Source organism: Pongo pygmaeus, chromosome 6 (assembly GCF_028885625.2).
Source record: "Pongo pygmaeus isolate AG05252 chromosome 6, NHGRI_mPonPyg2-v2.0_pri, whole genome shotgun sequence".
Classification (NCBI taxonomy): domain Eukaryota; kingdom Metazoa; phylum Chordata; class Mammalia; order Primates; family Hominidae; genus Pongo; species Pongo pygmaeus.
The window spans coordinates 53,866,267-53,889,666 of record NC_072379.2 but is presented as its reverse complement, the minus strand read 5'-3'; the positions used below and the strand labels follow the sequence as shown (position 1 = coordinate 53,889,666).

The 23,400-nt window shown below is 38.4% G+C and overlaps 1 pseudogene; it reads right to left on the bottom strand.

Annotated features, from left to right (window-relative positions):
- Positions 1-23,400, bottom strand: part of LOC129041528 (protein C-mannosyl-transferase DPY19L1-like) — an 84,327-nt pseudogene that overhangs the window by 46,097 nt on the left and 14,830 nt on the right.

Sequence of the window (23,400 nt, the reverse complement as noted above, 5' to 3'; positions counted from 1 at the left end):
ATTAAATAACTCTTACGAGTTAAGTTTTCTTATTGTTGTATAAATGCTTAAGAAAGAGAAAATGGAGAAAAATTTGGAAATAACCAAATTAAGATAATTCCCAATCTTAAATTGGAGATTGAAGGCTTGAGCACCTTCCTAGCCCAATGAAGAAATGCCAAGCAGGCCTGGTGCAGAGCTGAGAACCTTCCCCTATACTCACGGTGGCGGTGGGGGGTGGGGGGGATTCACTGGTTACTAAGTAAAGAGATGGGGAAAGAAAGATGAGGAATGAGGATAAGAATTGGGAAGGGTGAGAAAAGTTCTCAGCTTGGTCCTTTCCAGTCTGTTTCAAGCAAGTGATTAACACCATTAATTTAACTCTCTATCTGCCAGTTCTAACAGAAGTTATTTACTTATTAGATTGTGAACTCCTCGATTCACCCATGGTGCCTAGCACCAAGCCTTGTCCATGAAAGAGAGTGAAAGGGTATCTGAAAACAGAACTATTCAATCAAAAGACTGCTGGCATTCCTTTTTTGAAAGCTTGCAGCCAAACATACCACACCTCATGTCATTGTTGCTCTTGGTACTGGCCCCAATACCAGGCAGGACCATGTGTTCAGGTGAGCCTCTGCTCTGACCCAACCACCACACTCCTCAACTCCTATGCAGACCTCTCCACTGTGTGCTCCAGGCCCTTCATTCCATGGTGAACAACTACCTATCCAACAACTGCAGCCTCCTCCCAGATGCTTCCTCCTTCTCCTGCCTGGAAATATCACTCTCCTCTGAACAAATGCTCCCCCTGGAGCCTCCCTCCTAGTAACCCAGAGTCTGTCCACTTCCCTCCATCCCACCATCGTCATACCAGCTCAGGCTCCCATCCTCTTCCCCTGGGCTGCTACAGCCTCCGACACCCCCCACCCAAAGCCTGCTCCCTCTACACTGCAGAGTATGCTGTCTTTAACAATGAATGGACCCAATCCCACTCCATCCACACAGCCCTTCAATGGCATCCCTGCCCACAAGGTCAAATCCAAACACCAAAACATATCCGAAATGCTTTGCAGGATCTGGCCCCTGCATACACCTCGGGGACTCCTTTCACTATTCTTCCTCCTACCCACACTCTGCTCTCCAGCTGCACTGTCCTCATCACAGTTCCTCAGATGATAAGACCACACTGACAACAGTGTGCAGAGCAGCCTGGGAGCAAGACTGGTGGGGAGCAGAGCCACATGAGCTGATGCAGAGTCATCCCAGGGGGATGGGCTGGCAGAGAAGTGGAAGGACGCCAGAGATATTCTGAAGCAGGATAGTAATAACAGGATTTTGTGACTCCTTGGATTACAGAGGAAAGAGGAAAGTCATGGCTATCTCTTAGAGGTCAGACTGGGCATTACAGTAGACAGAAGTGTCATTTGCTGAGAGAGTGAAGGCATAAAAAGGGGAAGGTTTTGGAGAAAAGATGCCAATATTGCCAACCAATAACTTTAATCAATTTATGCATACTAAATAAAAATACTTATCTTTTAAATATTCATACACAACTGTTAGACCAAATGGGTTTGATTAAAGATGTGTTAGCAGACCAAGTTAACAGTACATTAAAAAAAAAATGTAGCTGGAAAAGTTTGAGATGGTAGAATTCACAGCCTATTTAAGACGTGTTTTTAGCCAAAAATCCAGCCTGTATAAGCAGTAAATGCTTGATTTTTTGAAAATAAAGAATAAGAAAATATCATGTAAAACAATGGAAGCAAAACTGGCATAAAATTTAAGAAATTCAACTTTTCTTTTCCTTAAAACAGGTGGAGGGCAGTGGAAGAGTGGAAAATTAATACAAAACGCTATTCCATTCTGCTACAGAGCCTAAGAATACTTCACAGGCAACTTGGTTGGATCACGGGAAGAGAAGGTAGGAAGATTAACTGTATTAATGATGACTATTCACTCCAGATGTAAAGTGGGACATCAAGCAAAATTAAAAAGCGCTTTGACATACAGACTAATCATCCAGGCCCTCAGGGCTTCTGGAACATATCTAGAAATAAAGCAGCTTTAAAAAAAATCTCTCAGGTATCAAAGAAACCACTCTGAACCTCCAATGACCAAAGAAGATAACAGAGAACAGAAAATCGGAAGATGAAGGTACTGTCCTCTGACGAGCCCGTTCCTTATGTGGAAGAAAAGGGATTTTCTGCTGACTACTTATGTCTACAAAACGACATCCAGGCTTTTCTCACAAAAGCTCAGAAACAATGGAGAACTGGGTAGAGATAAGGGCAAATATTCAAAAGTAGGGGAGAAGATCAGAAACAGATCAGAGCGGCCACAGGGACTCTGGGCAGCCCCCATTAAATGTAGAGAAGTTCATGAAAAAGATCATTTAAGTTCTCTTCAAAAAGCAACCTCATCGCCAGAGAGGGGATGAAGTAAGGAAAAGAGAACACTGACCCTGCCTTAGTGAGTGTGTGCTCAGCCCTCACGCATAAGTGTCTGCATCTGACCGGGGGTGAGGGGGAGGAGGAGTCACTGGCACTGGGTGTCACTTCTGCACTGAGGTGAAGAATCAGATATGTCTCCTGGACTCTGGCCACAGGCAGAAGCAGCTGAGGCTGGGAAACTAAAAAGCACGTGGCTCACACCTGTAATCCCAGCACTTTGGGAGGCTGAGGTGAGCGGATCACCAGGTCAAGAGATTGAGACAATCCTGGCCAACATGGTGAAACCCCATCTCAACAAAAAAATACAAAAATTGGCTGCGCATGGTGGCGCGTGCCTGTAGTCCCAGCTACTTGGGAGGCTAAGGCAAGAGAAAATTGCTTGAACCCAGGAGGTGAAGGTTGCAGTGAGCCGAGATCATGCGATTGCACTCCAGCCTGGTAACAGAGCGAGACTCCAGCTCAAAAAAAAAACAAACAAACAAACAAAAAACACAAGCTAGAAGATGCCAAGATTATTCTGGGAGGGTAAAAACATCATTAATACCCTTAGAGAGAAAACGTATTGAACCCATGAAACAAAAATAAAATACTATTTTTAAAAAAGGAATGTTTATAGAACAAACAAAACTTTTTGGAAATTAAAAGCATGATAATGAAAAATAAAAACTCAGTAGAACAGTTGGAAAAAATAAGGCTGATAAAATGTTCTAGAATGTAGAACAAAGCCAAAGAGCTTAAAAATGGGGAAAAAAAGAAAGAAAATAAAATGAAATTAGAGGACTGGGAACTATGAACATCCAAACAATAAAAGTTCTGAATCAGAAAACAAAGGGAATGAAATAAATATAGAAATAATTCAAGAAAATTCTCAGAAATCAAAGGCATGAGCTACAAGATTGAAACAACCCATCAAGTGTCTAAGAGAACACAGGAAAGCAGATCTACACTGAGATGGTATTGCTCTGAAATTTCAGAACCATAGAGACAAAGAAGATATTCTACAGTCTTCCAGAGAGAGGAAGGGGAAGCAAAGGTCACATACAAAGGTTTAGAAATCCGAATAACTTAGGAACATCTGAATAGCACCATCTGAAGCAACCAACAATGTTTTCAAGTCTAGAGTTCAATACTCGCCAAACAGTGAACCAAATATGAAAGCCAATAAAGACATTTTCAAATATGCAAAGTTTCATAAATGTTTACCTCCCAGCTATCTACTCTCAAGACCTACTTACTAGATGAGGTCTACCAAAGTGAGAAAATAAACCAAGAAAGAGGAACAAACAGGAAAAGGGCACAGGAGATCCAACAGGGGACAGCAGTCAAGGAAATCCCAATGGGATGCCAAGAGGACAGATGTACACAAACCATGGAAGGTGGCCAGTCCAGAACCAAGTACTGACTCATGCCCCAAATCTCCACATTTTATTTGTGTGAGCCTGGATGAGCCTGGACCAGATTCTTGTCTGTATTTTATCTTGGCTCCACATACTTTACTGCTGGCATCAGTTAAAGACACTTATGTCACTCACAGAAGTTGTTCTGCTTTGATATGCTCCCGAGAGCCAGGGTAAAAACAGTGGTGAATTTAGAAAGAGGGAACAGCTCTTCCCCTCATGATATTTCTGCTGGATATTCAGTACCTGGCCACTACATCTCTGCCAGATGTCCCTACCGACTGAGTCCGACATTTATCCCAGGACTAGCTCATGACCTTGTCTACTGATGTCCTGAGGAGTCAGGCTCCTGGTTGAAAACCTATATGGGATTTCTCAGGCCTGGCCAGATGCAAGGCTTTGCCTGGCAGGTCTCACAGGGAAAAGAAGCCCTTCACACACCAGGCTTGGTGCAGAGCCAGTGTACTGTAGTCTCTCAGGGGAGTTGCAGTCAATGACTCAGCCACTTCTGGGTGATAAAGCTCTTCTTATGTTTGCCTTCCTAGCCCAGGCACCTTTATTTCCTGGTCCCATTCTCTGCTGGCGGAGAGGGGCTCCCTGAAGAGGCTGCTCCCCACTCTGACTCAGACTCTGCACTCTTTGGCTCCTAGCCCTTCTCCTTTGCCCCACCACCTCAAGAACCATAAACTGCAGGAGCCTTTTGATCCCTTTTGACGGGGGTGAGACATCCTGATCCTCACATCTCACTTATACCGTTACAGTAAATGATTAAAGGCTTAACTCTCACTTTTGGCTTGTCACTTTAACCAGCCACTCCAATACCTGGCAGCTCAGCTCCCTCCCCTAGCTCAGCTGCCTCCTGACAGCCTCAGAAAGTTCCCTCAGGGAACCTAAAGACCATGACTCAGAAATTCTCTTCTTCTGGGAACTTTCATCTAACAAGGGCAATAGTGTCCTCTCCTTAAGCAGCTAGGTTTGTGCCTGATACTCAGTTTTTCAAAACTAAACACACCATATTTAATATATACACGAGTGGCATAATCATACAGAAAAACAAGGAAAACACTGGTCCAAAAGTTAGGATGCCATTTCCTCTGAGGGTTGAGGGAAGGAAAGAGAATGCATTAAGAAGGAATTTTAAGGGTATGAAAGCTCTGATTATTTATTTATTTTTTTAATCTGTGTCATGGGTATGTAAGTATTCATTTTACTAATCTTTAAAAATTTACATAAAGATTTTACACAATTCCATAGTCGTAACATTTTACACATAAAAAAGTATTTTTTTACTAGTTATTTATTTGCTGGGTCACAGATAATACACTCATATGATAACAATGCATAAAATAAAGTAAGGAATTTCACACAGCTGTTTCTGACAAGATCCTCAACATAAACTGAAGGGATAATTTAAAAGTAAAGTTCCAGTAAAAGTATTGCATGGGATACAATAAACAAAAGTCCAAGTAGGCAGCAGTGACTGGGCAGCTGTCAGTCAATAATGAGACACTCCGCAGGGGCACTGTTCTGTCTGCCCCAGGATGACTCATCAGCCACACTCACTGCCCACTGTTTTCTCCAGAAGACCTCCTCAGACGGCGCTTGATCTAGATGGAATCAAAGGCTGAAGAGTCTAAAAACCTAATGGGGTATTTTGGGGGCAACCTCGGATAAGATACTGAATGGGAAAGAACTCAAAGATTCTAACATGAGATCTAAAAATCAACTTAAGTACTTTTATAATTCTACCATATTTCTCTTATCTTAGGCAAAGGAATTTTTGTCTATCCTTCAGCTCCAGTTTTAAGGAGAGTAGTAGGAACTCTGAAGACAGAGGCAGCATTAATCAGGGGAGAACGCTACAAAGAAAATGAAGTTCAAAAGCACCAGAGTCCTCTTTGGCCAGCCACAGCCCTGGTCTGTGAAAACCCTGGGTGGTTTCATGCATCATTTCACCATCCTAGGATTCAAAACAAATCAAGCAATCAAAGGCAGGGCTGCTAAGTAAGCAACTGCACAAGCAGAGCAGTGGGAGAGGCGAATGGGACCAGGGCCTCGCTGCTGGGGAGAGGAGGAAGGGGTGGGAGACTAGATGGGGATAGCAAGGGGACCCAAGGGAAGTCCAATTAAAAAGTTTTGTTGGCCGGGCACGGTGGCTCACGCCTGTAATCCCAACGTTTTGCGAGGCCGAGGTCGGTGGATCACCTAAGGTCAGGAGTTTGAGACGAGCCTGACCAAAATGGTAAAACCCTGCCTCTACTAAAAAAAAAAAAAAAAGATACAAAAATTAGCTGGGTGTGGTGGTGTGCATCTGTAATCCCAGATACTCAGGAGGCTGAGACAAGAGAATCGTTTGAATCCGGGAGGCGAAAAATGCAGTAAGCTGTGATAGCACCATTGCACTCCAGCCTGGGCAACAGAGCGAGACTTCGTCTCAAAAAAAAAAAAAATTTTGTTTTAATTTTGTCATGTGAGAGGGGAGGTAAGGGATGAACACATTCTGAGGCAGATGGGAAGGAACCAGGAAAGCAAGCCTGAAGGACAGCGACAGGCAAAGAAGAACTGGCAGCCAGTAGGGATAAATCTAACACCTACAAAGGAATGAGCCTTAAACAAAGGCTTTTTTTTTTATGATTCTCTGATTCCACCAGGCCTCTGTATCCCAGCATTGTACTCCCTCTTTTATTTCAGCTAGTCAGAGTATTTCTGGCACCCTTTTCAAAAGAGAAAGAAAAAACTCCTGCTTAGAAACCCTGTTATTGTTTGCACTCATCCTTACGTAGCAGTAAAATTTATAATAAACTTTATATACATATGTATTTTTCCAGAGAACTGTTAAACATATACATTATTTAACAGCTTAATATACTATCCAATCTATTCTTCCTCAACAATGCACCATAACCTAGCTAACTTCGAACTCCAAAATAATACTAAAATCACACTAAAGTGCAAAGAATAAAAGTTTTAGTATCACCCGCTTGATATCTGCCTTAGAGTCCAACACCAAAAGTTTTTTATATTTATCAATAAGAGAACCTTAAGCATACATTAATTTCCTCCAGAAGAAACTATGGGGAAAGTTCTAACTGCCCAACAACCAATGCTTCTTTTTACTTGAAGAACAGAGATTTCCACACACTGGGTCTTAAGAAACTGGCCTTCAGAAACTGTTAGTCTGTGGCTAAGAAATATCAGGGTATCTTATGAAATAAATAACGGTAAGTATAAATCAATACAGCTTCAAAAAATAATTAACAATGAGTATTTTTTAAAAATACTAAAATACTGAAAAAGAATTATACCATGAGTAGGCTGTGTTTGCAAAACAGATCTCACTTCATCTCCTCAAGTTAGAGCTTGGCAGCCTGGCTCCATTCACCATTTGGCTGTTTTCTATTTTCCCTTCTTCCATTTCTAGTGAAATGGACTGGCTTCCTGGCTTCTAAAAACTTGTATGTATATTGTTTCAAAACAAATATACTTCTGAACTTAAAACGTCACAGTCAATCTGCCTGCAAATTTCTAATCTGCTAGACAAATCTCAACTTTTATTTCTCAGTATATAATACAATTTATTTTTTTAATCCTAAAAACAACTTTAGATATCCTCCTCTTTATTTTTAACCCATATTTTAAGAAGTCTGCAGCTTTATCCCTCTCATAAAATTACAAGGGTGACTAACCATCAAGGAAGGAAACATTAAGAACTAACTAGTAATTTGAAACCTCTAAATGTACTTCAGGTCAAAAAACATACAAAAATGCAATGAAAAACACTGACAGAAAAGAAGTGATAAGAGACTGTATGCAAAATAATATACATCAGGATCAATTGTGGGAAGAACCTTCAGTTTAGGATGCCTTTGAATAGAGCTAAAAAGATGGTTCCAGGTTAAGAAAAACACAAACAGCAAAAGGAAAGCTGGAAAAATGAAAACATGTGCTGCTAGTGCAGACCACCATGGGGTCCAAGAGTTGGGTAACACAGAAGGGGCCAGCTAAAGCACAAAGCAGTCAAGTGGGCGGAGTGAAACAAGCTACAGCCACTGACATTGGAAGAACCAGAGACAGCCATCTGGAAAGACCCAAATGCTCTAAGGTAAAAGCTGCTCCCTCATGCCACCTTAAGCAGTAGTCTACAGACTTTTTTACACCAAAACTACAGTAAGAAGACTTTACACAACTCAGCACACATACGTGTGTGTGTGTGTGCATGTATGTGTGTGTATATATATACACACGTATATATACACGTATATATATACACACGTGTATATACACGTATATATACACACGCACAGCAAATGGAAGTTTCTCTAAGTAGTATCTATCCTTACTAGTGTGGTAGATGATATTATTTACTTTGTAGTATTTTTTTCTCATTTAAATGAAATGGGCTCAACCCACTGAATCAATTTTAAAACTCTCTAATAAGTGATGCCCCACAATTTGACAAACACTGTGCTGAAGTAGTCACTGCTTGACTTTGAGGACTGGGGAAAGTCAAGTGTTCCATGAGATCAGACTTCAGCTTGAATCCTGCTCTTATACTGGTCAATTTTTGTATTTATTTCACTTGCTTTGGAATAGGTTTCAACCCAGTCAGTTATCAAGGCCTTTGATCATCCAGCACAACCACTGTTCCAATCTGAATCCCCCACAACACTCCCTGAAGAACATGCATCCCAGCGAAACTGATCTGCTTATTACCTACTTTCCACATACTAGATTTTGGTCTTTGCCTCTCCCTGGTATGCCTTTATCCTCATGGTTTATTTCTACCTATCCAAATACCTCTGATTCTACAAGGTCACACTAAAGTAGCCCCTCCATGCAGAACAAATTTCTCCTGCCTCTGGAGTTCTAAGCACTTTAATTTTCCTTCCTTTCTATCTTCCATTCACACACACCCTGCCGCGCTCCCATGCTCTCAGAGCCCAAACAGTCTTAAGAAACTACTTGGTATGAATTGTTTGTGTTGACTGAACAACTGAATACAAAAAACTGCCTACCAGGCACCACAGGGGTTAAACACTGAGAAAGATCAGGTCAGGGCCAAAACCACCAAAAACCCCTCAACCGAAACCAGAACCTTCTATTCTCTTCAATAGATGTTGTGCCTTCTGCCTTTGAAAAAACAGTTATAACAAGCATTACAAGAAAATATGAATGCTTTCTTTAACAGATGTTTACAAATTCTTCTTTCAATTAAAAAAGTAGCCAGGCATGGTGGCACACACTTGTAGTTCCAGCTACTTGGGAGGCTGAGGCAGGAGGACTGCTTGAAGCCAGTGGTTTGAGGCTGTAGTGCACTGTGACCACATCTGTGAATAGTCACTGGACTCCAGTCTGGGCAACAATATAGCAGGACCCCGTATTTTTTTTAAAAAAAGGTAGCATAAGTGCAGATTAGCAGCTTAGCAATAATGCCATGTTTCATATTTTAACTTCTCTTATTTAAAATCTAATCTCCCAAATGTAATAAAGCTACCCATAGACAGACGGGCAGTACTCAGCAAAATGAACAGACACCACCAAGTTTCTCTCCCTCTGGCTCATTACGATGCAAGCACACAGGCCCACTTTCCCTCAAGTCGGCCTCCTTTTCTCATTACCATATTCTTTTGGTATTTTTAACTTATTTCCCTGCATCTTGTTTCAAAAACAAAATATTTCACATCATCTTTTAATCATGCATTTTTATTTTAGTCTCCCCAATTAAACAAAAGAATTTTCTTAGACCTAAGTCAGAAACATTAACTTCAAAGTGTCTTAAATCTATATGCAAATATATTTTACATCAATCTTCTTATAGCTTCCTCATTTGATAAATGCTTATCAAGTAACTGCTAGATACTCAAACAGTGGGCTAGAAACTCAACAGATCCTTGAGGTACTAAACTGAAAATGCCACATTTCCAAAGGAAAGGAGATAATGCAATAATAGCAAATTCAAACTCATTATCCCGAATTGAAAATCATATACAATTCTCATAATTCTGTACTACAAAGAATCAATAAGCAGCAAGGAAGAAAATTCTAAAGATAATCTCAAGGCAAAATACTTCAAACATATATACAGTATAGTAAATTGGCAAAACAAATAAGAAAGAAGAAAAGTAAACATAAAAAGCCTTAAAAATTAGTCTTTTAGTTTTAGGAATGCTGCTCAACTATAAAGTAAATCAGGTCAGATATTAAATATTGCATAGAAGACACTTCTAAATATTGCATAGAAGATACTTCTATTTTAACATTAGTAAAGAGCTATTAATATCATTTGATAATGAGTGGTCTTTTCCCTTATATTTTATGTAAACAATATACACTGGATGGAGCTGAAGCAATCTACAGCCATTGACATTGGAAGAAGAACCAGAGACAGCCATCTGGAAAGACCCAAATGCTCTAAGGTAAAAGCTGCTCCCTCATGCTACCTTAAGCAGTAGTCTACAGACTTTTTTTTTTTTACAACAAAACTACAGTAAGAAGTAAGACTTCACACATCTCAGCACACACACATACACACATACATACAGCAAATGGATTATATTGTTCCATAACAATATATTAGATATTCCATAACAATATATGGAATATATATTTTTTATGTTCAAATGTCTATGAATATTTAAAATTTATGCCAGGCACTGTGGCTCATGCCTGTAATCCCAGTACTTTGGGAGGCTGAGATGGGCAGATCACTCAAGCCCAGGAAGTTGAGACTAGTCTGGGCAACATAGCAAAACCCTGTCTCTACAAAAAATACAAAAAATTAGCTGAGTTTGGTGGCATGCACCTATAGTCCCAGCTACTCAGGAGGCTGAAGCAGGAGGATCGCCTGAACCCAGGAGGCAGAGGTTGCAGTGAGCAGAGATCACACTACTGCACTCCAGCCTGGGTGACAGAGTGAGAACCTGTCTCAAAAAAAATAGTAATTAAATTTATCAAGTATTCCCAATTCTATTTACATCTCTAAAACTATCTTAAGTGTGATGGGCCATGGCAGTGGTGAAATCATGCAAATAATGAATGATTTTATGATAATAAGATATTTTAGGATATTTTCATAAAACTGAACTATAAATTAATCAATGATTAACTATTAACTAATCAACTATTTTACTTTAGTATATCTTATAAACACATACTGAAATATTCTTACTTTAAATATGTGCCATATATGAAGAATAATGCCATTAGTCCATTGAAAATAAAAATTACAGCAACATAAAAGCAAGCAGGATCTCCCAATCCTTTAAAAATAAACAAAACATATGTTCTAATCACATTAACCCAAATTACCTTATGTGTCTAGCAATTTATATTAAATTGTGTTCATTTTGAAAATGGTTGCCAGATATATTAAATAGTTGCCTTGGTTCCCACATGAAAACCCAACACTACTGCAGAACATAGATGAGATCAGGGTAATTAGCAATGATGGTTTTAAAACAGGGCTGCAAATTCACGGGTACACCTCCTCTGGAGGTATGCGGTCTACAGCCCCCATTTTTGAGTTTCACTGGGCTTGTGACTCTTTCAACAGAGTACGGCAGAAGCAACACTATGTGACTTCTGAGGCTAGGTCATAAGAGGTCATACAGTGTCCAGCTTGGAGCCTTCAGCTGCCATAGGAAAAGCCTTACTACTACTCTGAGGTACTTTGCTTTCAAAAAGCCCAAGTCACCCCGAAAGGCCACATGTAGGTGTCCCAGCTGACAGCTGCAGTTGAGTTCAGCCTCACAGTCCTCCATGCCCAGGAGCCAAAATGTGAGCAATGCAGCCTCTCAGTTAATTCCAGCCTTCCCAGACATTTGAATCTTAGTAGCAGAGGTCCCTGAAATCATGGAGATAAACCAGCCCTGCTAAAGCCTGCGCAAATTCTGGACTTGCAGAATCCATATGCATAATAAAATGGGTGTTGCTTACACCACTAAGTTTACAGTGTAAGTTTATTATGCTGGATAAGTTTATTACATTACAACAGATAACTGGACAATATTACAGAAAGAAACTTACCTTCACAGCTTTCAGTAGGACTGAGTCCTTCTCCTCTGGTAACCATCCAACATATCTTGGTTTGAATACCAATCAAGTCCATTATTTTGGTATAAATTCGGTACCAGCTGGCCAAAATTACCTATTTTTTAAAAATATAGTGGCATCTTAAGAAAATATGCTAAACAATTTTCATTACTAGAATACTTTTGAGATATTGTGACAATTGCCATATTTTCCCTTTCTATACCATCCACTTGGCTCCCTTTAAATGTAGTAAAACGAGGCTCAGAATCTTCTAGGCAGATTCTTCACTTGTCAGTTTTCAATTGTTCATCCATGGATAAGGACAAAATATGTGCCAAAAAAAGTGCTAAGTTTATGTTTTTCAAAAACTATACAACTCTACTAAGAAACACAAGAGAGGATTTGCTCAAGTAAAAGATACTGGGTCTACTGGAATAGACCAAATTATTTAAGATATGAATTCTCCCTCAAATTAATTCATAAACATAAAATAATTCTAATCAAAATTCCAAGTGCCTAAAATGTTATCTAGAAAACTAACAAGAAAATTAAAGGGAATGTTTTAACAGATATTAAGTCTTATCACCTTTAATAATTAAAATAGTGTGATACTGGCACAAGAATGGCTAGACAGATCAATGTAGCCGTAGTACAGGTGGTGGTAAGCCACCCTAGATTCCCTCTTCTGGGCTGAGGCGCTCATTCCTCCAGCTGGTTGGAAGACTGGTGCCTGAGAGCTCAAAGCTGTGTCCCTCCCTGGGAAGAAAGTAAATTCACTCAAAGTGACACCCCCTACCCAAGGGCAATCTGCATCCAATGACAGACTAGTCAACAGGGAAAGATACTAGGGGCCCTTATGTCAAGGCAGGACAACTCTGCAAGGCCATCCCAGATCCAGAGCTGCCCAGGGACTGGATGAGGCCTTCACAGTGACTGCATCAAAGCTCTCCTCTTCCTCCTGCCTCATTCTGCTTCATTCATCCCCCTTCAGGTGTTGGCCCTAAGGACACTCCCTCAACTACTTCCTGCATGCAAATCTCCATCTCAAAGTCCACTTCCCATGACCTCAACCTAAGGCAATACTGAGCACAAAATCCAGAAACACATGAAAGCATGTATGTATAATAATTTTGCACATAAAGAAGAAAGCTTACTTCAAATCAGTGGAGAGAGGATGGACACCTCATCAGTGTTAGGTTACACACAATACCATTTTCAAAGAAAAATTCAAGGTTAGATTCCTACCCCACACTACGCATCAAAACCAATTCCAGATAAATTAAAAATGTAAATTTAAAAAAAAAATCATAATTATAAAAATGAAGTTTTTTACATGTATGTATAAAAGACAAAAAGATTCATAGATATATTTCTGTATAAAAAAATACATAGACATCATACACAAAGCTAAAGAGCAAACAACTGGGGAAAATGTTTTATTATATAGCATTATATTAGTATCCAGTATATAATAGATAAGCTCTTATAAAATTTTAATATAAATACAGATAAAAGGCATGAATTGGCAATTAATTTTAAAAGTAAAAATGCATTATATGTATATGTATGTGTGTTATATATACATATATAAAGAACACTGAAATATATATATATAATCAATGAATGAAATACATCATGTGACTTCAATTTCTTTGTCTATCCAATTAACAAAGATGCAGGTAAATAAATAGTTTCAAAAACACTGCTGGTGGATAGTTGAATATCTATCTGGAAGGCCTTCTGACAAAATCATTAAAGTATATATTCTTTTGAACTAAAGAGTTCCACATCAACAAATTTATAGTTTTGCAAGGAGGATAAAGGAAAGGCCAAATGTCATCTCCACTTGCTGGATTGGGCTCACCTTCCCTCCACCCCCACTCAAGAAAGTGCACTCAATTAAATGAGGATAAGGAAGAAAACATTTAACAAATGACCTGTAAAAGTAACAGAGCTCCCTTAGTATAATCCCTGTAAGCTCACCAAATCTAATTTTTGTATTTTTTAAACAATGCAATCACAACAACAGTTCCCCCTCCTCAAAATCAGTAATGATCTTTTTTACATATTCCTCCCCAAGATACATATTTTCTTTTAAAAAATTAAATACAATTTAATATATTGAATTACATCTTAGATTTAGAATCAGCATTTAATACAAAAAAGTTTTATGAAAGTGAAAAATCACAATTGAAAAAAGTACCTTACCTCAGGCTAAAGATTGAACCTTTTTAATGTATTAATAACAAGGGGGTATTCAGTCAGTTTATCATTCATGATCATCCATACTCCATTCAAAAATGAGGGTGCTTCCACAATAGTCTTGAAATAGAAATAATACAGTCCCTGAAATAAGGATATGCTCAGTTAAAATAACAAAAGGTACATAATTATGATGCCTCTTCTAAGTAAATACACTGTTTTTGAAAAACAAAGCAATTAAGCAATTAATAGCTATTAATACAATGAATTTCACAGGTTTCTGACCATTGATAAATCCTAAAGTTGCGAAAAAACTACATATTTTCACATAAACTTGTCTTAATTGAAATAACTAAATGCAAAATAGCTTCAACAATAGTTTCAGCATTTAAAAAATAATATGACTCAGCATACTTCAACTTAGAAAATCCTACTACCCACACTAATATAACTGCTAGAAAATGCTATCTTATGAATAGAGTGAGTGGTTTCTTATGGAATTAAAATTTATCATTAACCAAGAAATCTTAAGCCAAAAATGCTCCTCTAACTGCTTATTTTAATCCCCAAAATGACACCATCAATCATTTTTCCTCTGGATTTACATGCAAAAATGCAAATGTGTTGAGAAGGCTACTCACTGATGTATTATTACATATGAATTTCACTTGGGTGCCACCTAATTTTACAGATTATTTTCCCTTCTATCAAGTCAGCATAAGGTAAGAACCCTGTGGGACTGGGGATGAGGGTGGGGAGTGGTCCTATTTTGAAGAGAAGAGATAGTTTTTTAGCTTGGCACACTACTTTGGAAAGATAGCAAGGGTGGAAAATTACATGAGACAAAAAAAAAAAAAAAAAAAAACAAGAAAACACTAGAAGCCTAATAGGGAGTCTAAGTGGCAGTATGAGGGAAGACAGAGAAACACAAGATAAATCTACGTCTTATATTTGCATCTTCAGTTTTGCCTGGAGCTGCCCTGGTAGCCAGTACCAGTAGCTGCCAAAGTTTAAACCGGGTTTAAGACTCACAAATACAAAAGTGATACGCCTACCCAGAAATTTATTGAAAAAGAAAAAAATGGTCTTGATACTCTGATGTATTAGCTCTGATATCACTATTTTTAAAATTATGTTTCCTTGTGAACTGATTTGGATAGTGTCCCCTAAAATTTCATGTCCACCAGACCCTATGGATTGGCCTTATTTGGAAATAGGATTCTTGCAGACATGATCAAGATAAGGTCATATTGGATTAAGGTGGACTCTAAACCCAACACAACTGGTAAATCTAAATAAAGAGGAATATTTGGCCTCAAATCTACAGGCACACAGGGGAAAAGGCCGTGTGAAGATGGGTCAGAGACTGGGGTGAGGCATCAGCATGCCAAGGAATTCCAAGGATGGCCAGCAACCACCAGAGGCTGAGAGGAGGCAAGGAAGGACTCTCCCCTCCAGCCTTCAGAGACAAGATGCCCATCAACACCTTAACGTCCCACTGCTAGTCTCTGGAAATGTGAGAGAATACATTTCTGCTGTTTTAAGCCACCTAGCTTGTTGTACTTCTTTATGACAGCCCTAGGACACTATATCTTCCTTCTTTTGTAGGTTTGCTTTTGGAAACATATCAAAAATTTTAAAATCCCTAAATATCAAAATAAAAATGAAAGAAAGGAATGAACTATTTATCAACTTGGGAGAAGATTTCAAATAACATTAAGATATTGTAATTTTACTGTATATCCCTAGTGGACTATATCCTAAGGTTAAAATGGAGCCCAGGAATCTGGCAGGACTAGTTTCACAAGTTACAGGTCACAAAGACCCTGCTGATAATACAGCATGCGGTAAAGAAGCCGGCCAAAACCCGCCAAAACCAAGATGGCAACTAAAGTGACCTCTGGTCATCCTTATTGCTCATTATAATATATTAGCATACTAAAGGAAACTCCCATCAGCAGCATGACAGTTTATATATGCCATAGCAACCTCTGGAAGTTACCCTATATGGTTTGAAACAGGGAGAAACCCTCAGTTCCAGGAATTCCCCTCCCTGTTCCCAGAAAACTCATGAATAATCCACCTCTTGTTTAGCATATGATGAAGAAATAACCTTAAAAACAATCAACCAGCAGCCCTCACAGCTGCTCTGCCTGTGGAGTAGCCACCCTTTCATCCCTTTACTTTCTTAAGGTAAACTTATTTTCATTTTACTATGTTGGAGCATTCTTGAATTCCTTCCTGCCCAAAATCCAAGAACCCACATGGCCTCCCGGGCTCAGCCCCAATTCTGGGGGTTGCCCTGTGAAGAACCAAACTGCAAGAAAATCTTAAACTCTTTTCAGTAATCACATTTTTAATTATACCTTTGGTACTTTTATTCCTAACAAATCAATAATTTGAAACCAAGATTCTCAAACTAAAAGATTAATATCAAATAAGTAAAAAAAATCTAATCTTGTTTCCATTTTAAAAATTAATATAAATTCATGATTTATTTTCTCTTTAAAAAAATTTTTGTAGCCTAATTCTGTTCAGTAAAAAGGCCAAAATACAATGGCCAATCTAGTAGCAATGAGCATCTGCCACTGACAGGAATGGTGGCTCATGGGAAAACTGGCTGATGCCAGATCTGAGAAGAAAATGTCTTGTAGTACCTGAAAGTAAGGAAGCTATGGATACTAGTGAGGTCACATCAAGGGCAAACAGGGAGAGCTGCAAGGGCTTTAACAGCTAAAGACAGGAAAGTTTACAAAATATGTTAAAATCCATCATGTCATAATGATACTCCAAAAGAAGGTACTCCATTGATCACTACTCGAAGATGCTAGGGAAGCTACTCATTTTTCTGAAAACTGGTAAATAAAAAGAAAGAATAAAGCATTTTCCTGTCTTTCCTCTATGAAGTATACCTCAGAGAGAAATCAAAAGGTATTGTGTGAAAGTTCTTAATAGAAGAATTACAGCTAATAAGTGCAGGGAAAAAAATGATAGACTAGGTATCACAGTTTGAGAAGGATAATGAAATAACTAACCTAGGCTGATGGCTAGGCTATAGGAGGAATCAGCATCACAATACCTAAAGCCGGTGATCAATCTTAACAACACAGAAAGTGAGACAACCAGATATGATGTGCCTCTTGGCCTGATACAAGAGAAATATACAGCACCACCTAGGAAGTATTCCTGCCAGAAAAGAAATCAAATCTTCTGATCCATAAATGTTCAGGAAACTTGGGATACAGGAACATAATTGAAGAATGTGGATTATTGTGGGTAATTCTATAGACAAATCACCTGGATTTCTCCACAAACAAATGGCAGGAAAACAAAACAAAAACAGATAAGCACTTCACATATTAAAAGACTTAAGATACACTTCAACTAAATGCAATGTGTAGGCACTGTTTGGATCCTATTCAAACACATCAACTGTTTTTTTTTTCTTTTAAAGGTGCCAAACAGGACATTTAAATACTGATTTCTATTTGATGATATTAAGGATATTGTTAAATGTTTTCCAGTATGTCTTGTGCCATGGTTTTGTGTCATGGTTAAAGTCTTATCTTTAGAGACACTTATGAAAGTATGGAAGCATGAAATGATATAATGTCTGGGATTCCCTTTAAAAAGAGATAGTTGGCCGGGCACGGTGGCTCACGCCTGTAATCCCAGCACTTTGGGAGGCTGAGGCGGGCAGATCACAAGGTCAGGAGATCGAGACCATCCTGGCTAACATGATGAAACCCTGTCTCTACTAAAAATACAAAAACAAAATTAACCGGGTGCGGTGGCAGGCACCTGTAGTGCCAGCTACTCAGGAGAATGTAGCTGAAAATGTAGCTGAGGCGGGAGAATGGCGTGAACCTGGGAGGTGCAGCTTGCAGTGAGCTGAGATGGCACGACTGCACTCCAGCCTGGGTGACAGAGTGAGACTCCGTCTCAAAAAAAACATTAACAAATAAAAATTAAAAAATAAAAAGACATAGTGAGTGGGGGTGTAGATGAAGGAAAACTGGCTGTAGCTGTCAGCTGTAGAAACTGGAGCATCTACTCTTTCTACTTTGGAACATCTTGAAATTTTCCATAATAAAAAATCTTAAATGTTTTTAAATTCCTAAAGTACTATGATGAAATGCCAAATAAAAACTAACCATTTCAGTGCAAAAAGCCATCTCCCTTTCCAATGTTGAGAGGTTAGAAAAATGATGGTCATTTTCAAAGAGGTGTGTTATATGGCTCCTGGAAAAACAAAACAAAGCAACAGTGTTAAAACTTACACTGTAAGTATTATTTTTTAAGGTAAGCTAAAAGCAAAAATAAAAGTATCAACTAACTTGCAGATAATTTTGTAATAAAACTCAAATACAATAGTATCTATATTTGTTTTCCGCTCAGTATGCATTGCATTTATATTAAAATTTCCCTCTATAAAAAATCAAATTAGATTTTAAAATTAAAATGAACCAGAATATTTTAAGTGAAGTACAATAAAAGTATAGATTAAACTGTAAATGTTGTTGGGTTACCATTTTAGAAACATCTAATGAAATTCATATTTCTATCTAGAAGATTAAAAAAATTAATCTTTCACCATGAACATATTAATGTTGAGTGGAGTCTCAAATATAGCCTCTTTAATAATGAATCTCTCTTTTATTAAACAATTATATTATTCTGACCCTGATTTATCAATTAAACTAGCTTTACAGACTATTGTGTTACATGTAATATATATTCATACTAATCATGCTGAAATTATTCCTTTAAATGTATGGGAAATAGCTTTAGTAAATTATAAACATCTGCATAAAATACCAAAGGAAAAAAAAATCTTACCAGTGCCAACGCTGCTGCAAAAGCTGTAAGAAAAAAGAAATTTAAATTAGAATTTTAACATAAACATGTTCATCTTATAGAAAAGCCATTTCAAAGATAAGTATGTCAAATACTGAAATCTGTAAAAAAGAATACTGGCTCTTCAAGAAAAGCCCCAGGGCTACGTTTAAAATTGTGATTAACTAGCTCATAAGGGAATTAAGCATACAGCCACCATTTTCATTCACTCACTCATTCAACAAAATATATGAGGGCCTAGTATCCTCTAATAGAAACCATTAGATGGAAACTCTCGCTAATAGAACTGAGAGAGGAATGGAATCAACAGGTAAGGATAACTTAGAATAAAGAAATATGGTGGCTGAGGGGTACAGGATTGGGGGTGGGAGAAAAAAGGGAACTACCACTTCTGATATACTGCTGCAATACCTGAAATTTTATGACCAATCTTACCCGTGTTTTTAAACAAATTTAAAATGAAACGAGTAAAGGAGAAAAAAAGAAGAAAAGGTAAGAGAGAGAAAACAAGCTGGAAATAAAATCAGTCTCATATGAGAATGAATACCTTGCTATCTGTCCAAGCAGAAAGAACATACTAAGATGAACCTGGAAGACACCATTCAATTTTCTTATCTCACAAGATACAGCTGATGGCAGGCTTCTGATTAAATAACTCTTAACTAAGGAATCAAACTATGAAAATACTCTTAGAAATGAAACCCAAGCCAGGTACAGTGGCACATGCCTGTAGTATCCATTACTGGGGAAGCAGAGGCAGCAGCATCTCTTGAGCCCAGGAATTCAAGGCTGCAGCAGTGTGCTATGACTGTGACTGTTAACAGCCACTGCTCTCTAGCCTGGGCAACATAGTGAGACTCTGTTTCTCAAAAAAAAAAAAAAAAAAAAAAAAAAAAAAAGAAGGAAAGAGAAAAAGAAGGAGGAGGAGGAAAAAAGAAGTGGGAGTTCGAGACAGCCTGGCCAACATGACGAAACCCCGTCTCTACTAAAAACGCACAAAAAATTAGCTGGGCATGGTGGCAGGCGCCTGTAATCCCAGCTACTCAATACTCGGGAGGCTGGGGCAGGAGAATCGCTTGAATCCAGGAGGCGGAGGTTGCAGTGAGCCGAGATTGCGCCATTGCACTCCAGCCTGGGCAACAAGAGCAAAAATCCGTCTGAAAAAAAAAAAAGGAGGGGTTTCTCTTTGGTCGTCTCCATCCCTAGCACTAGACAATCTTGAGTAGCTACCTACAGCTATTATCACTAACACACTGGACTTTGCACCCTCCAAGGTGACTGCACAGCTATTTTCTGACAATTTTCTGTTTTCATTTTGATTTTCCTGCTACTCGAACTACAAAGCCTTGGTAGGTTTGGCACTTTTAATTTGTTTCTGTTTTGAATAGGGAAAGAAATCTATTTTGACTAGGAAAAGAAGGAATGCACTCTATTAATACAGATATTGAGTTTCAAAGCGAGAAGCAAGATTGCTTTTAAAATTCAGTCATGAAGGCCGGGCTTGGTGGCTCACACCTGTAATCCCAGCACTTTGGGAGGCCGAGGCAGGTGGATCACCTGAGGTCAGGGGTTCCAAACCATCCTGGCCAACATGGCGAAACCCCATCTCTACTAAAAAAAAAAAAAAAAAAAAATTAGTCGAGCATGGTGGCACATGTCTGTAATCCCAGCCACTTGGGACGGTGAGGCAGGAGAATCACCTGAATTTGGGAGGCGGAGGTTGCAGTGAGCCAAAATCGCACCATTGCACTCCAGCCTAGGCAACAAGGGCAAAACTCTGTCTCAATAAATAAATAAAAATAAAATTCAGTCATGATTTGAAGAAACTACTGCTCCCAGTAAGATCTAGAAATCAGTGGTCTACGTGATGATGGTTTTAAGGACAACTTTAGTTAATCAGATCTCCTCCATGTATTTTGCATTAAGCAAAACTGCTTTTTCAACAGTTAAGAAAAAATTAGAAAACTTAATCACAATGAAAATGTCTAACATCTGTTTGTCAGTTGCAGTTTAGAGAGCCCTTTCACTTATTAAGCAAAAATGATCCAGGGGTGCCTTTGAGGCAGATATGGGTCATATTTTCCCATGAGGCTCAGGGGCACATGACTGGGATACAGCAAGGCCTGGAGGAGAGCTGGGTTTCTCTCACTCCAAGCTCAGGCTCGAAGATGTTAAGCACATTCAACGAAGAGGATGCACTGGCACACAGGAGGAAATGCCTTAGAAATCACAAGAGCATCAAGGACAAAATGGTTTATTTTAAAGTGAATACAGTATATGAAAACAGGAGAGCATGGAAAGTATATATCACCATCCCAAAGTGGAATATAATTAGGCTTCTAAACAGAGAAATACACTAAGTAAACATTCACATATTTTAAATATATATATATGTACAGATATTAAAGTAGGCAATACTTAATACAACAACCACTCAACATAAGTGTTTTGAAGACAATAAATTCTAACTTACCATAAAAGTCTTATCCTCACATAGTATGAATACAAATGTTACCAGAAAAGGGTCCTGATCCAGACTCCAAGACAGGGTTCTTAGATCTTGTGCAAGAAAGAATTCGGGGCGAGTCCAAAGCAAGTTCATTCAGTAAAGGAATAAAGAATGGCTACTCCCTAGGCTGAACAGCAGTTTGGGCTGCTGTACTAAGGATACTTATAGTTATTTTTTGATTATATGCTAAACGAGGGGTGGATTATTCATGAGTTTTCTAGAAAAAGGATGGACAATTCCTGGAACTGAGGGTTCCTCCCCTTTTTAGACCATATATCCTAACTTCCTGACATTGCCATGGCATTTGTAAACTGTCATGGCGCTGGTGGGAGTGTCTTTTAGCATGCTAATGTATTACAGTTAGTGTATAATGAGCAGTGAGGATGACAGAGGTCACTTTCATCGCCATCTTGGTTTTGGTGGGTTTTGGCTGGCTTCTTTACCGCATGCTGTTTTATCAGCAGGGTCTTTGTGACCTGTACCTTTTGCTGACCTCCCATCTTATCCTGTGACTTGGATGCCTAACCTTCTGGTAATGCAGCCTGGTAGGTCCCAGCCTTATTTTACCCAGCCTCCATTCGAAATGGAGTTGCTCTGATTCAAATGACTCTGACACAAACATTTCAAAATCAAACAGTAATCTACCTTAGTAATTTTCATAAAGTAACTTTCTCCTTATTGAAAAAAATACATTTTATTGTTTTAAGAACAAATAGCTAGATAAGATACATAACCAAGATAATATGATCTGCTTCTGAGCATGCATACAGAAGCTGTAAAACTTTAGTAAACCTAATGGAAAAAGTTTAAGTAGAAGCTGCATCTCTCCACTGGAGTAAAAAGAGAACCACACACACATCCAGGCCCATGATATTCAGTGAGAGATTTAACAAGTTCATTAACTGATAACCCATTCCAATGGTAAGATATGCATTCCCCTCAAATTGCAAGCTTCTCTTGGGTATCACAAATCTTGCTTATCTTTTAATTTAAGTGACTAAGAAAACTGTGACAGTTTTTACTATTTTACTGTGTTGTTACATCATTGCCAAACCAACCAACCAATAAAAAAATTCAGATTAGTTTTCAAAAATAATTACATTAAAAAAAAAAAAAAAGACTTACAGGTTGACCATAAAGATACAAAAGAGTGATTCCCCCAAATAACCAGAAGCCAGTAAAGCAGTGCTCTTGTCAAAAGAGCTCCAGGGTCTTGGGACACATGAGGTCAACTTCCCACTAATGTGCCTTTGACAGATGCCTTAGACTTTAGATCTGAAACCTACAATTTTACACAGATGTAATTAACAAAGCCAAGAGACCTCAATTTCAATCCCAAACTTCACCTGCTGAACTCAATAATTACATTGGGCCATTCACCTGGCCCTACTTTAGTTTTCTCACCAAGAAAATTCCAAGAGCTAACCTTTAAGTTCTACATTTTTATAACATTCCCATGGATATGAAAGATGAGAAAAGAGTGAGAAATAAGGTCTCATTTTCAAAAAACAACAACTTTTTAAACTTAGTGAAAAACAATTACATAAGAACTTTATGGTTAATATGAAAACCTGCAGAAAAAGATTCTACTGTTGACAACTCCAGCACTGAAAAGCTATATTATAAAAAGTAGTAATTACTACTAGGAAACAGGAAAATGCAGGGCAGAGTAGTAGCACTTTGGGCAAATTTTAGTATTAAAAATATGAATAAAGTCTCACTCTTCTCAATTACAACAATCTCCCTAAACTAATAATTTGTCTAGATAGCAAGTTTTCAAAAGTAACTGGTCAAGTGACTTATAAACTGTGTTTACAATTAGTGCTACTGTAAACTAGTAGATAAAATCACACGCGTTCATGATCAGTACAATAAACCACACTAGAACTTCTGTAAGTGGTCTTGGTGACAGCTATGCTATTATGTTAACAATTGCTATTTTAATAAAGGTAAAGTTACAAAATGCCATCCAAAC